Genomic DNA, 14,574 nt, shown 5'->3' on the forward strand with positions numbered 1-14,574 from the left:
CCTGTGACACATAGATGGAAACCGCACTTGTAAACCTGAGCTTCAGTTTCCCCACCTGAAACAGGCATTGACTGTACTGATTTGATTGACAAATATCCAAAATGGCTTAACTATGGACTTCGGTGGTGGGAGGGGACTGCTATGTAAATAGCAGGTTCCACTTCCTGTGGAACAATTTAAACAACAATGCCAAATACAAAAATGCTCCATACAGAGATTTTCCTAAGAGGCTTTTCCCCTGAGAGAGTTGTAAACCTTAATATCCCCAAGACCAGCATCCTGATGCCATCACTTATACTTTGTTTCACCTTGGGGGCATTATTTCATTGCTACTTAAGCCTGAGTTCCCACATCTATAACATGGCTTAAAAACTGGAGCTACCTCATGAGATAGTCTGCAAATTAAACCAGATAGTCTATCTAAAGTGAACGGCATAGTAAGTAATCGAGAAGTGGTGGTCACTGGTTGTGTGTCAGCCACAACTTCCTGCCAGCATCTGGAAAAATCGAGTGAGAAAAAGTTACTCCTCTGCTTATCATTTCATTAAAATGATGATAACAATAAATTATCAACCTCAGATATCCATAGACCATGCACGAATCCTGTTTTCAGCCTCAACTTTTCGTCACTGGATACCAGCGTTACCAAACGCTTGGGCTTCCAGACCAAGGAAAGCTAAAATTAGTTCAAAGGGGAAAGCACAAGGAAATCCATGAGCAGAGGAATAATGCAAGAAGCCAGAGGTTCTGACAAACATCAGGACCTCAGAAACCATTTGAACCAACCCCTAGAGCCCCAAAGAAGGCTGAAGCAGGAGCCTTTCCAACCCCGCCCAGACCTATAGGACACAACACCATCAGTGAAATTCAAGTTGGATTTTAAGCCCATCATCTAAGAATCTGGAGTTTCTCATTCAGAACCTAGTTATCATTGTCTTCTATGAGATATTTCCTATTCTCTTTCAATGTCAGTTTATTAAATATCTTATACATAGCTGCCTAGGGCTTTTTTAGATAAAATTGATGCACACAGTTTTAAGAAAAGAAAAACACAGTTCAGGAACTATGAAAGCAATTACTTCTATCTTATATCTCAGAAAATTTATGTTCGCCTACCTTTTAAAAGCTAACATTTATTTCCCTGTCCTACTAGAGAATCTTCCAAGAGAGGGTAGGCAAGAAAGGAAACAAATAAAATGGAAAGGATTATGACTTGGTACAAGGATATATCATAATTTAGCTTAGTGGATATACAGGTAATTAAATAAAAATATGTTCATAAGCTAAAATGAAATGCCCTCTAAATAGTCTAAACTATCAGCCTAAGTTTCAATCCACGGACAGTAAGAAGAACTGAAGATATTACCCCCCCCCCTTAATATCATAGCCATCTGGTTCTATCACAGAGATCCTAAGTAGCTGTGTTTAACATTTGGAGACACAGAGCAAGAGCCTGGACATCTCTGGTGGTTTGTCCAAGGAATAGGTGAGGAGGTGACGCTGTCCAAAGGAAGACTTTCTCATACTTACTCATCTTGGACAGCATCTCTGAAAGCTCTCCCTGAGGTCAGGAGTGGATCCAACGCCCAGCATGATGTTAAACTAATCAAGTGCACAAGAGGCAGCGCATGCTTTCAGAATTCAGAGAGGAAGGAAAGGGACAGAAGCCACCTGGCAGGAACACCCCCACTTCCCCGCACCCCTGCAAAAGGAGATGCCTCTGTCCCTTCACTTCAACACAACCAGCCTACTTCATTACCCAGCATGCTTATCTCCGTAAGACAGAGCCTTTTGTGGCTATTTCTCTTGGGTGACAAGTGATACCTCTAACTTTTCCTTTGTCGGGGGAAAGCTTCAAAAATATTACCTGATGTCTTCAACATCTTTTCCTACTCTGACACGTGGAAAATCGGGCATCTCAACTCAGTTGTCGCCATCTAACACTTTACAATGAAACCAAGGACCACAAAAATAATCACATTTTGTATTTGCACACACTGGTTCACAGCATACAAAGGCTTTTATTTACACTCACGGTATCATCTGCTCCTCATCACAAGCTAGATGAGAAGTGTTATCCTTATTCATGTGCATACAGAAAACTGAGCATAAGCAAAATAGTTGTTAATATTGACTCCATGCACATGAATGGGTGAAAGGATACAAGGGTGGGAAATGGTTGCTTAAATTTTGACACAGAGTCCTACAGCTATGAAGTGATAGAATTTAAATTCCTTCCAGAACTTCTGACTCTGGATTTTGTATATACAAATTGGCAAATGTTCAAAGCTGAAATGTGACTTATGGAGATGAGCAATTCCAAGGCATATGACTAAAAAGTACTAAACATTTTCATAGATGGAAAAAAAATCAGAAATTTCATATTTAAACTATCTATAACTAAAGACAGTGTTAACCGTCACAAAACACACCGAATGCCGGAGTAAGGGAAAAGGTTTACTGGGGAACACCCAAAAGACCAGCAGGGTGGGGCAGCGAAGGAAAAAGAGGGAGAAAGAGAGTGTAAGAGAGAGAGAGACAGAGGAGAGGAGATAGTGAGGAGAGAAGACAGAGCAGAGAGACCAGCCAAGAGAGCAAGAGAGAAGCCAAGAGAGCACGTGTTCAGGAACAGGTCCCTCTAAAATATTGCCCGAGGGCAGGCAGGGAAGCAGGAAGAGCGAATCCCATTAGGATGGGGGTGGAGCTTGACAACAGAGGTTGGGCCATGTGGCCACCTGGCTTCCAGCAATGGCGGCGGGGGCTAGAGCTTGGGATGTAAGTCAGGGTATAGATCGCGTCATAGACAAAACTGTGCCAGTTTCCTAACAGACAGTAAATGTATAAACCCAACATCTAGTAGAGACTATGGGAAAAGATCCTAAAGCACAAAAAAACTGTATATTTTTCTTTATAATAAAGATTGTACAATATGTATATTTTACAATACAAGATTGTACAACTAATATGTATCTATTCAATATTTAAAGTAGTTAATTGGTAAAATGAAACATTACATAATACAAGACCAAATCATTCAAAGAGTGCAGGAAAAACAGTTTTCCTCAGTCCATTTTCTTATTTCCTTCCAAACATTCTGTACACATTAATGAGTATGTTTGGGGGTTTTGGGTTTTACTTTTGTTTTTATACAAATGGCAGCTTTTTTTTTTTTTTTTCATTAAGAATACCTGCTTTTTCCCATTCAAAAATATATCTTGGCATTTTTCTAAGTCAAACTATGTGGATTTATGTTGTTAAAAACTAATATAGGGAGCAATCCAAGATGGCTGAATAGGGGAAAGAGAAGTTGGTTTTGACCACAGGAAGATACCAGAAGAACAAGGGTGGAACCACACTCCCAGGGAACGGTGGGAGAGAAGCTTTCTGTGGAAAGTCTACAGACTGCTCAAAGTCCCAGCAGAAAAGCAAATACCCTAGGTTCTCACTGATACGTGGAATCTGAAACAGTTGATCTCCAGGGGGTGGCATTTGGCTCAGTGGGGAAGACACTGCTTGGGATGTCTGCATCTCAAATTGGAGTCTCTCGGTTCAAGTCGCCTATCTCAGCTTCCTATGCAGCTTCCCGCTAGTGCACACCCTGGGAAGCAGCAGATCATGTCTCAAGTATTTGGGCTCTTGGCACTCATGTGGAACACCTGGAATAAATTCCAGGCTTCTGGTTTTGGCCTGGCCCAACTCCACCTGTTGTGAGCATTTGGGGAGTGAACCAGCAGATGGAAAATCTCCCTCTCTCTCTCTCTCCCCTAAAAAATACATTACTTAATTACTTTTTAAAGTTTACTTCAGGGGCCGGCGCTGTGGCGCAGTGGGTTAAAGCCCTGGCCTGAAGTGCTAGCATCCCAAGTGGGCGCTGGTTCTAATCACGGCTGCTCGTCTTCCGATCCAGCTCTCTGCTATGGCTCCTGGCTTCAGATCAGCACAGCTCCGGCCGTTGTAGCCAACTGGGGACTGAACCAGCAGATGGAAGACCTCTCATTGTCTCTACCTCTCTCTGTAACTCTGTCTTTCAAATAAATAAAATAAATCTTTAAAAAAAAAGTTGACTTCATAAGAGAGAGGAGAATAATGGTAATTAGGAGCTGCAGAGAGTATGGAGGGAGGCTGATGGGGAGAATTTTGTATCACAGTTAGATATGAGGAATAAATTATGGTATTCTACTACACAGTAACCTGATCATATTCAGTATTAATGTATTATATATTTGAAGAATTTGAAAACAAGATTTTAAATGTTTAATCACAAAGAAACAATAAATGTTTGAGTTGCTAAATATGCTGATTTGATCGTAAAACAACGTATACATGTGTCAAAGCATCACCTTGTATCCCACAAATATGTAGTATTATTACGTGTTGATTAAAATAAAATAAAACTAGAAAAATTATTTCAAAGTTAATAGCTGCTCCAGAGTCTTGCAATAATGTTGAGGATTGTCTTAGAGATGCTTAACTGTATCATTAAGCAGTCAATTGTTCACGGGGTGGGGGGGAAGTATACTTGGTATTTAGCATGCATTTCTCATAAATTTGCATTTGTGTTTCTGACTACTTAAATAATAAGCAGTGATTTCCATGTATCTGTCAGATAGGCATTGAAATATGCAGTTGGCTAAAAGGCCTTCCTAACAGTTTGAGATTACAATATACATTCTACTTTGTTGCCACATTTTTCTCCATTTTATAATTAAATTTTTAAGGACATAGGAGTTATCAAATGTTCCTCAAAATTAGATATTTTCAAAAATAATAAGTATCTTATAACTTGTCCTATTTATTGGTACCAAGTTATATCCTCTAGAATAATCATATAGGCCTAATTATCATTATTGTTATGTCCCTAAACTGAATGTATGTTGACTTCTGTAGTACACAAGCTCGCTTGCCCTGACATTGCCCTGTTCCCAGGAAGCAGGGCACATGTTTCACTACAGATAAGGTTTTACATATATTCAGTGGATAGAACTTGTGGGGCTTTTTTACTTTGAATTGGTTTCTGTCATTCTTTATTTGCTTTTAGATTTATCCATTCTTTTTTGATTGCTGAATAGTTTTTCTTTAAATGGCTATACCTCAAATTGTGGTACCCATTCACTTGTTGATGGATATTTAGGTTGTTTCCAAAGTGGAAACAGGGGCCAGTGCTGTGACACAGCGAGTTAAACCCCTAGATGCAACACTAGCATCCCATACGGGCGCTGGTTCGAGCCCTGGCTGCTCCTCTTCAATCCCGCTCTCTGCTATGGCCTGGGAAAGCAATGGAAGATGCCCAAGTCCTTGGGACCCTGCCCCTGTGTGGGAGACCTGGAAGAAGATCCTTGCTCCTGGCTTCAGATCAGCTCAGCTCTGGCCATTGGTTCCAACTCCAGAAGCTAGGCGCTACCTGCATACTGGGTAGGGTCATGGTGGATGGCTCCATGCTCACACTATGGAGTGCACGGATCCTTTGTGTGGTTTCCACGACTACATGGGTATTGTGCACAGGCACCATGGGCTCACCTGCAGTAGTTGGTTCACCTTGGCAGAAAGGGACTGGGATTGAGGACACGCCAGCCAGCATGATCACACACTCCACCCTGCTGGTGACAGAGGAGATCTGCAATACCCAGTTTGGACATCGCTCTGACCCTTGCCCCACCCTCAAGCTCTGGCCTGAGCTCCCTGGCCCCACCCAGCACATGCTGCAGGTAACTGCTGAAGGAGGAGGAATTCCAGTAAGCCATGGAGGCAAACCTCAAAGAGCAAAGCCTTCAACGGAGATGTCAACAAGTGTTTACCCAGAGGTATAAAAACAAAGGCAGAAATACAAAAAAACATGAACAAGGAAGACAGTATGATGCTGCAAAAGGAACACAACAATACTTCAAAATCACACAAAGACAAGGATGCTGACAGCATGCCTGAAAAGGAATTCAAATGAATGATCATCAGATTACTCAAAAACACACAGAAGCAAATCTATGTGTTTAAAACATTTGTAAATTTCATGGGTGAGATACTGCTCTGGGAGACAGAGATACTGAAGGAAAATCAAACTGAAATTTAGAAATGAAAAATTTAATATATCAAAATAAAATACAGCAGAAAGTCTTAACAGAAGAGACAGTGAGGCAGAAGAAAGAATATCTGAACTAGAAGACAAACCTTTGGAAAATCTGTCAGACAAAAAAAGAAGAAGAAATTAGAAAACTAAATCTGTGTTCAAGATCTGTGAAATACCATCAAACAACCAAATATATATCTCTCCTAGGAGTTCCTGAATGCATGCAAACAGAGTGGCTTAGAAGACTTATTCAGTGAAATAGCAGCAGCAGATGTCCCTAATTTAGAGAAAGACACGGACATCCAAATACAAGAAGTGCATAGAACCCCTAACAGAAATGAACAGAAAAGATCTTGAACACTTTGTAATCAACACATTGTAATCAAACTTTCAAAAATAAAACAAAGAATAAATCTCAAAATGTGCAAGAGAGAAACATAAAGTTATCTTTAAAGGAACCCCAGTTAGACTGTAGCAGATGTCTCATAAGAACTCATACAAGCTAGGAGAGAATGCAGAGACATAATGCAAGTCCTAAAAGAAAAAAGCTGTCGAGCCAGAATACTGTACCCACTGAAGCTCTCATTTATAAATGAAGGTGGAATGAAGACCATCCAAAACAAACAGAAATTGGAAGAAATTTTGCCATCTGGACAGCCTTACAAATTATACTTAAGAATGTGCTACACACGGAAACAGAGAAACATAATCAACACTGTGAAAAAATCTAAAGGCAGAAAACCTCCTAGTCAAAGTGCGATGGAGCCGCTGACCAAGCCTACTGCTTTCTGGCTACTGCTGGGCTTGCCAGCTTCCCCGGCCCGGACGGAGAGGGCGGCCCGGCTGTGGATGGTCAGGTAGTTCCCATCTCCTGCCGCCAGTCCCTGGCCCCAGCCAGCATGGAGCAGACGGCAGCAGCAGGCAAGGAAGAAGATGGCCGGACGGCTGCCGGCCTGTGTGGTGGACTGTGGCGTGGGGCATACAAAACCAGGATATGCTGGAAATACAGAACCACAGTTTATCTTCCTTTCTGGTGCTGCTATTAAGGAGTCAGCAGAAGTCGGTGATCAAGCTCAAAGGAGGGTGATGAAAAGTGTAGATGACCTAGACTGATGTTGAAGTTGATTTCTTCTGAGAGGAGCAGCGTGGTGGGGGCAAGAGGCGCGGAGTCACCACACAGACCCCCGGAGTCGGGTGAAAGCAGGCCTGAGGCAAGCAGCCTGCAGACTCATTTATTTCAGTTGCTACAGCTGCTTATATAGCCAAGGCAACCAATCCGGTCAAGGGGCGGTCTATGCCCTAACCAATCACAGACTGTTGCTAGGCAGTTTCCAAAGCCATCCAACTGACTGTTGCCAGTCAGGCTCTGTTGTCATGTTGTTTCTGAAGCCATCCAATCGCAGCCTGTTGTCAGTCAGGCTCTGTTGTCATGTGGTTTCTGAAGCCATCCAGTCACAGCCTGTTGTCAGTGAGGCTCTGTTGTCATGTGGTTTCTGAAGCCATCCAATCACGGCCTGTTGCCAGGCAGTTTCTGTTGTCAGCGGCCATCTTGGTATGACCTTCTCACCTCAGTGGCCATCTTGGCATGACCTTCTCACCTCAGTGGCCATCTTGGCATGACCTTTTCACCTTCTCATTCTACCACAGACTTCTTCATTGGTAATGAAGCAATAGAAAACCTACATATGCAACAAAGTGGCCAATTTGTCATGATATAGTTGAAGATTGGGATTTGATGGAAAGGTTTATGGAACAAGTGATCTTTAAATATTTAAGGGCAGAACCTGAAGACCCCTATTTTTTATTGACTGAAGCTCCACGGAATACTCCAGGAAACAGGAATATGCTGCTGACATGATGCTTGAGTCTTTCAGTGTTCCAGGCTTGTACATGGCTGTATGGGCTGTTCTGGCCTTAGCAGCATCCTGGACCTCAAGACAAGCAGAATGGACACTAACTGGTATGGTAATGGACAGTGGAGACGGTGTCACTCATGTCATTCCTGTGGCTGAAGGGTATGTGATCGGCAGCTGTATTAAACACATTCCAATCGCAGAATGAGATATAATGTACTTTATTCAGCAACTGCTGAGAGACGAAGAAGTGGGAATCCCTCCAGAACAATCCCTGGAAACTGCTAAGGCAGTAAAGGGGCACTATAGTTATGTCTGCCCAGATTTAGTAAAGGAACTTAACAAGTATAACACAGATGGGTCAAAGTGGATTAAGCAGTGTACTGGAATCAATGCTATCTCTAAGAAAGAATTTTCCATTGATGTTGGCTATGGAGATTCCTGGGATCTGAAATCTTTTTTCATCCAAGAGTTTGCTAATCCAGACTTTACACAACCTATCTCAGAAGTTGTAGATGAAGTAATTCAGAATTGTCTTATTGATGTCAGATATCCTCTAAGAATATTGTCCTCTCTGGAGATTCAACCGTATTCAGGGACTTTTCAAATAAATGAAATAAATTTTTTTAAAAGTTGAGAGTAAATATTAGTTTGTATTTAGAGTAAATTTGGATATTTAACATTTCATTAGTCATTTATGTGAATTTAAATTCTCTATATGGAAGTAAAGAAACAATATATCTTAGAGTAGTAATAGCAGCAGTATTAGTATCAAAGGTTTTTTTTTTTCATTAATTTGGAAAAGTGTTTCATGAACATTGTAAAAAACTATTCAGTCAGTATCAAAGAGTAGATGATGAACATAGGTTTTTCTCCCACCCTCACCTATCTCATTTTCTCATCATTATATACACTATTGGGAATGTCTCATGTGTCCTAGTCATTTTCTTTGCATATAGAAATAAATAGTACTTCTATATTTTACACAAATAGGAACTTATTGCACATGGTATTCTATACTTTGCTTTTTCAAATAACTTTTGGTTCAGAAGTACCTTGATAAGCAGTAAAGATTTCATGCTCCTGGCCCAATAAAATGTTGTCAGCATTGTGCATAAGTACATCTTTTCCACTCTGGATGGCTGAGTTATAAATGAATAAGCTAGAAAGACAGGTTATAAAGTTGTTTGATTACAGCCTCGGGCATATTTCTATGAAGTTGTGCTTTACCATTTGATATGAAAGTATGAAGGGCAAAAACCTTCAAGGGGGTTATCAAAGAAGGATATACTTTTCTCTGAAGGGAGGAGAGAACTTCCACTATACATACAGCCTTGTCTAAATACCAATGGAGTTTGCGAACTCAAAAGGCTTCCATAGCTTTGGTAGCTCATGTCAAGAGCCTCAGGTGGTAATCAAAAATAAGAGTGTCAATTGTTAAACCAACAACAGGAGTCACTGTGCACTTACTCCCCATGTTGGCCCTCTATCCTTAATGAGGTGTACTGTGAGAATTAATGGTAAAAATTGTCTTCAAACAGTACTTTATACTTCATGTGTCTATGTGGTTGCAAACAATGGAAATCTCTACTTAGTATAGAGTTGGTCTTCTGTATATAAAGTGAATTAAAAACAAATCTTAATGAAAAATGGAATGGGAGAGGGAGTAGGAGGTGGGATGGGAGTGGGGGTGGGAGCACAGGAATGGGGGGAAGAAAAACTATATTGCTAAAAGCTGTACATATGAAATTTGTATTCATTAAATAAAAACCTTTAAAATCCAAAACAAACAATAGGAATATTTACAGAAAAATGGCAGGACCAAGTAATTACTTATCAATAATAAACTTGAATGTAAATGATCTAAATTCTCCAATTAAAATATACTGAATGGATTAAAAAACAAGATCCATATACATGATGCCAACAAGAAATATACCTCACCAACAAAGATACACACAAACTGAAAGTGAAAGGATGGAAAAAGTTATTCCATGCATATGAAAGTGAAAGTTGAGCAGGAGTAGCAATCCTAATATCAGACACAATAGACTTCAACATTAAAACTGTTACAAGAGACAAGAAAGGCCATTATGTAATGAATAAGGGATCAATTCAACAGGAAGATGTGACTATAGTAAACGTAAAAGCACCCAATGCTAAGGCACCTGGCCATTTAAAACAAATGTTAATAGACCTAAACGGAGAAATATACTATAATACAATAATAAAGGGAGACATCAATACCCCATTTTCATCAATGGACAGATCAACTAGACAAAAAATAATAAAGAAATAGGGGCTTGGAATGTGGCATAGTGGTTTAAGCCACTGCCTGCAACCCCTGTATCCCATATGAACACCAGTTCGATTTTTGGCTGTTCCACTTCAATCCACTCCCTGCTAATGTGCCTGGGAAAGCAGTCAAGGATGACCCAAATGCTTGAGCTCCTGCACTCATGTGGGAGACCTAGAAGAAGCTCCTGGCTCCTAGCTTTGGTCTGGCCCAGCTCCAGCTGTTGCAATCATTTGGGGAGTGAACCAGTGGATATAAGAGAGCACTCTCTCTCTCTCTCTCTCTCTCTATCTTTCTCTCCCCCCTCCAACACACACACAACTCTGCCTTCCAAATAAAATTAAACATGAAAAAGAGAAATCAACAAAGGAACAACAGAGCTAATCTACACTAATGACCAAATGGATCTAATTGACATCTACAGAACATTTCATCCCACAACATCAGAATACACATTCTTTTCATCAGTGCATGGCACATTCTCTAGAATAGATCGTACTCTAGGCCATAAAACAAGTCTCAACAAATTAAAAAAAAATTGAAATCATACCACGTATCTTTTTTGACCACAATGGAATGAAGCTGGAAATCAATAACATGAAACCCTACAAAATAGGGAAACATATGGAAAATGAACAACACGCTCCTTAATGAACAGTGGGTCATAGAACAAATCAAAAGGGAAATTTAAAAATTCATAGAAATGAATGAAGATGACAATATAACATATAAGAACTTCTGGAATACAGCAAAAGCAGTGAAAAAAGGAGGGTTTATAGCAATTAGTGCCTACATCAAGAAATTGTAAAGGCATCAAATAAATAATCTAACAATGCATCTCAAGAACCTAGAAAAAAAGAACAAACTAAACCCAAAATTAGTAGGAGAAAAAAATAATAAAAATTAGAGAAGAAATAAAATTGAAATAAAAAAATACAAAAGATCAGTGAAATGAAAAGCTAGTTTTGTGAAAAAATAACCAGAATTGATAAGCCATTGACCCAACTAACCAAAAATGGTGATAAGACCCAAATTAATAAAACCAGAGTTTAAACGGAGAGGTTACAATGGATATCATAGAAATAAGAACCACCAGGAATTACTACAAACAGCTATCTGCCAACAAATTGGAAAATATAGAAGAAATGGACAGATCTCTGGACATATATAATTTACTAAAATTGAGGAACAAATACATGGAAAACCTAAATAGGCCAATAACCAAGATGGATTTGAATCAACTATAAAGAGCCTACCAATAAAGAAAACCCCAGGACTGGATGACTTCACTGCTGAAGTCTACCAGACTTTTAAACAAGCACTAATTCCAATTCTTATTAAACTAGTCAAACTAATTGAGAGGGAGCAAATCCTCCCAAACTCCTTCTATGAGGCCAGCATCACCTTAATTCCAAAAACAGAAAAAGACACAAAAATGAAAGAGAACTATAGATCAATATCTCTGATGAACACGATGCAAAATCCTCAACAAAATACTAGCTAATACAATCCAACAACCCATTAAAAATATCATCCACCCAGATAAAGTGGGATTTATCCCTGGTATGCATGGATGGTTCAGCATATACAAATCAATAAACATGATATATCACATTAAAACTGAAGAATAAAAACCATCTGATTCTCTCAATAGATGCAGAGAAAGCATTTGATGAAGTAAAACATCCTTTCATGAACAAAACTCAAGTAAATTGGATGTAGAAGGAACACAGGATCCAGAGCTGTTGGCATAGACAGTGAAGCTGCTGCCTGTGATGCTGCCATCCCATGTAGGCACCCATTCAAGTCCTGGCTGCTCCACTTCCACTTCAGATCCCTGCTAATGTGACTGGGAAAGCACCAGAATATGCCCAAGTACTTCAGCCCCTGTACCCAAGTGGGAGACCTGGAAGAAGCTCCTGGCTCAAGATTTCAGATCAGCCCAACTTCTGGACATTGTGGCCATTTAGGGAGTGAACCAGCAGATGGAAGATCTTTCTCTATGTCTCTCCCTCCCTCTCTCTAACTCTGCCTTTCAAGTAAATAAATAAATCTTCAAAAAAAGAAAGAACATGCATTAACACAATTAAGGCAATAATGATAAAGCCTCAGCCAGCATCATATTGAATGAGGAAAAGCTGTAAGCATTTTCACTAAGATCCAGAACCAGACAAGGATGTCCACTCTCTCCACTGCTGTTCATAAAGCCCTGGAAGTTTTAGCCAGAGCCATTAAGGCAAGAAAAAGAAATCAAAGGGACACAAATGAAGAGGAAATCAAATTATCCCTGTTTGCTAATGATATGATCTTATACACGGGGGAACAAAAAGACTCCACTAAAAGACTATGGGAACTCATAAAAAACAATGCCATGACTGAGCAAGAACTTATAAGATCAATTCCATTCACAATGGATACAAACTAATTAAATACCTTGGGATAAATTTAACCAAGGATGTGAAAGATCTCTACAATGAAAATGATACAACATTAAAGAAACAGAATAAGACACCTAAAAATGGAAAAATCTTCCATGTTCATGGGTTAGGAGAATGAATATCATCAAAATGTCCATACAAACCAAAACAATTTAAATATTCAATGCAATCCCAATCAAAATACCAATGACATCCTGAGATCTAGAAAAAATGACTCTAAAATTCATATGTAATCACAGGCAACCTGGAATAAATACAGCAGCCTTAAACAATAAAAACAAAGCTGGATACATCACAATACCGGATTTCAAGACATATTACGGGGCAGTTATAGTCAAAATAGCTTAGTACTGGCACAAAAATAGACACGTGGACCCATGGAACAGATTAGAAACATCAGAAATTAATCCATGCATTCACAACCAACTAATCTTTGACAAAAGTTCTAAAAATTACTCCCTGGAGAAAGGACAGTGTCTTCAACAAATGGTATTGGGAAAACCAGATCTCTGCATGCAGAAATATGAAACATGACCACACCCTATACAAAAATCAACTCACAGTGAATCATGGATCTAAACTTAAGACCTGAAATCATCAAATTACTAGAGGAAAACATAGGGGAAACACTGCAAGACATTGGCATAGGCAAAGACTTCTTGGATAAGACTCCAGAAGCATGGGCAATAAAGGAAAAAAATAGACAAAAGGAATTACATCAAGCTAAGAAACTTCTTCACAGCAAAGGAAACACTCGACAAAATGAAGAGGCAATCAACACAATAGGAGAAAATATTTGGAAACTATACACCTGATAAAGGATTAATTTCCAGAATATATGAAGACGTCAATAAACTCAACAACAAAACCATCAGTTCAGTTAAGAAATGGGAGGATATGAATAGGCATTTTTCAAAAGATGAAACACAAATGACCAAAAGACACATGAAAAAATGTTGAGGGTGAGGGGGAATGGTGGCCCTGTGGTGTCACCTGCAGCACCATCATCCTACATAGGCACCAGTTCAAGTCCCAACTGCTCCATTTCAATCCAGCTTCCTACTAATGTGCCTGGGAAAGCAGTGAAAGATGGTCCAAGTGCTTGGAGCCCTGCCACCCATGTAGGAGACTGGAAGAAGATCCTGGATCTTTGATTTGACCTGACCCAGCTGCAGTTGTTGTGGCCATTTGGAGAGTGAACCAGTGGATAGAAGATCTCTCTCTCTCTCTCTCTCTCTGTCTCTGTCTCTGTCTCTGTCTCTCCTTCTCTTTCTGTAACTCTGACACACAAAAATGAAAAGATGTTCAGGATCTCTAGACATCAAGGAAATGCAAATAAAAAACAGAAAAAGGTACAACAAAGAAAGAGAAATATAGACCAATATCACTGATGAACATAGATGCAAAAATCCTCAACAAAATACTAGCTAATAGATCCAACAACACATCAGAAATATTCACCCAGATCAAGTGGGTTCTATCCCTGGTATGCATGGATGGCTCAACATATGTGAATCAATAAATGCAATTCATCACATTAACAAATTCGAGAATAAAAATCTTACGATTATGTCAGTAAATGCAGAGAAAGCATTTGATAAACTACAAGATACTTTCATGAAAAAAATCCTTAAGCAAACTGGGTACAGAAGGAACATACTTCAGTACAGCCAAGACAATATATGACAAACCTACAGCCAGCATTATATTGAATAAGAAAAAGCTGTAAGCATTTCCACTAGGATCCAGAGCCAGACAAGGGTGCCCACTGTCACCGTTATTATTCAATATAGTTCTGGAAGTTTTAGCCAAGAACCATTAGGCCAGAAAAAGAAAGCAAAGCAATACAAATGGGAAAGGAGGAAGTCAAATTATTCCTGTTTGCAGATGATATGATCCTATACATAGGAGAACCAAAAGACTCCA

The 14,574-nt window shown here is 39.5% G+C and overlaps 1 protein-coding gene and 1 pseudogene across 1 annotated transcript in view; one reads left to right on the forward strand and one right to left on the reverse strand.

Moving 5' to 3' along the window:
• The window catches only part of DCHS2 (dachsous cadherin-related 2), a 315,764-nt gene that overhangs the window by 260,745 nt on the left and 40,445 nt on the right, over positions 1-14,574 (reverse strand). The window lies entirely within an intron of this gene.
• On the forward strand, positions 6,995-8,529 carry LOC133765765 (actin-related protein 3-like; annotated as a pseudogene).

The sequence above is a fragment of the Lepus europaeus genome, chromosome 8, assembly GCF_033115175.1.
Source record: "Lepus europaeus isolate LE1 chromosome 8, mLepTim1.pri, whole genome shotgun sequence".
NCBI classification, from domain to species: Eukaryota; Metazoa; Chordata; class Mammalia; order Lagomorpha; family Leporidae; genus Lepus; species Lepus europaeus.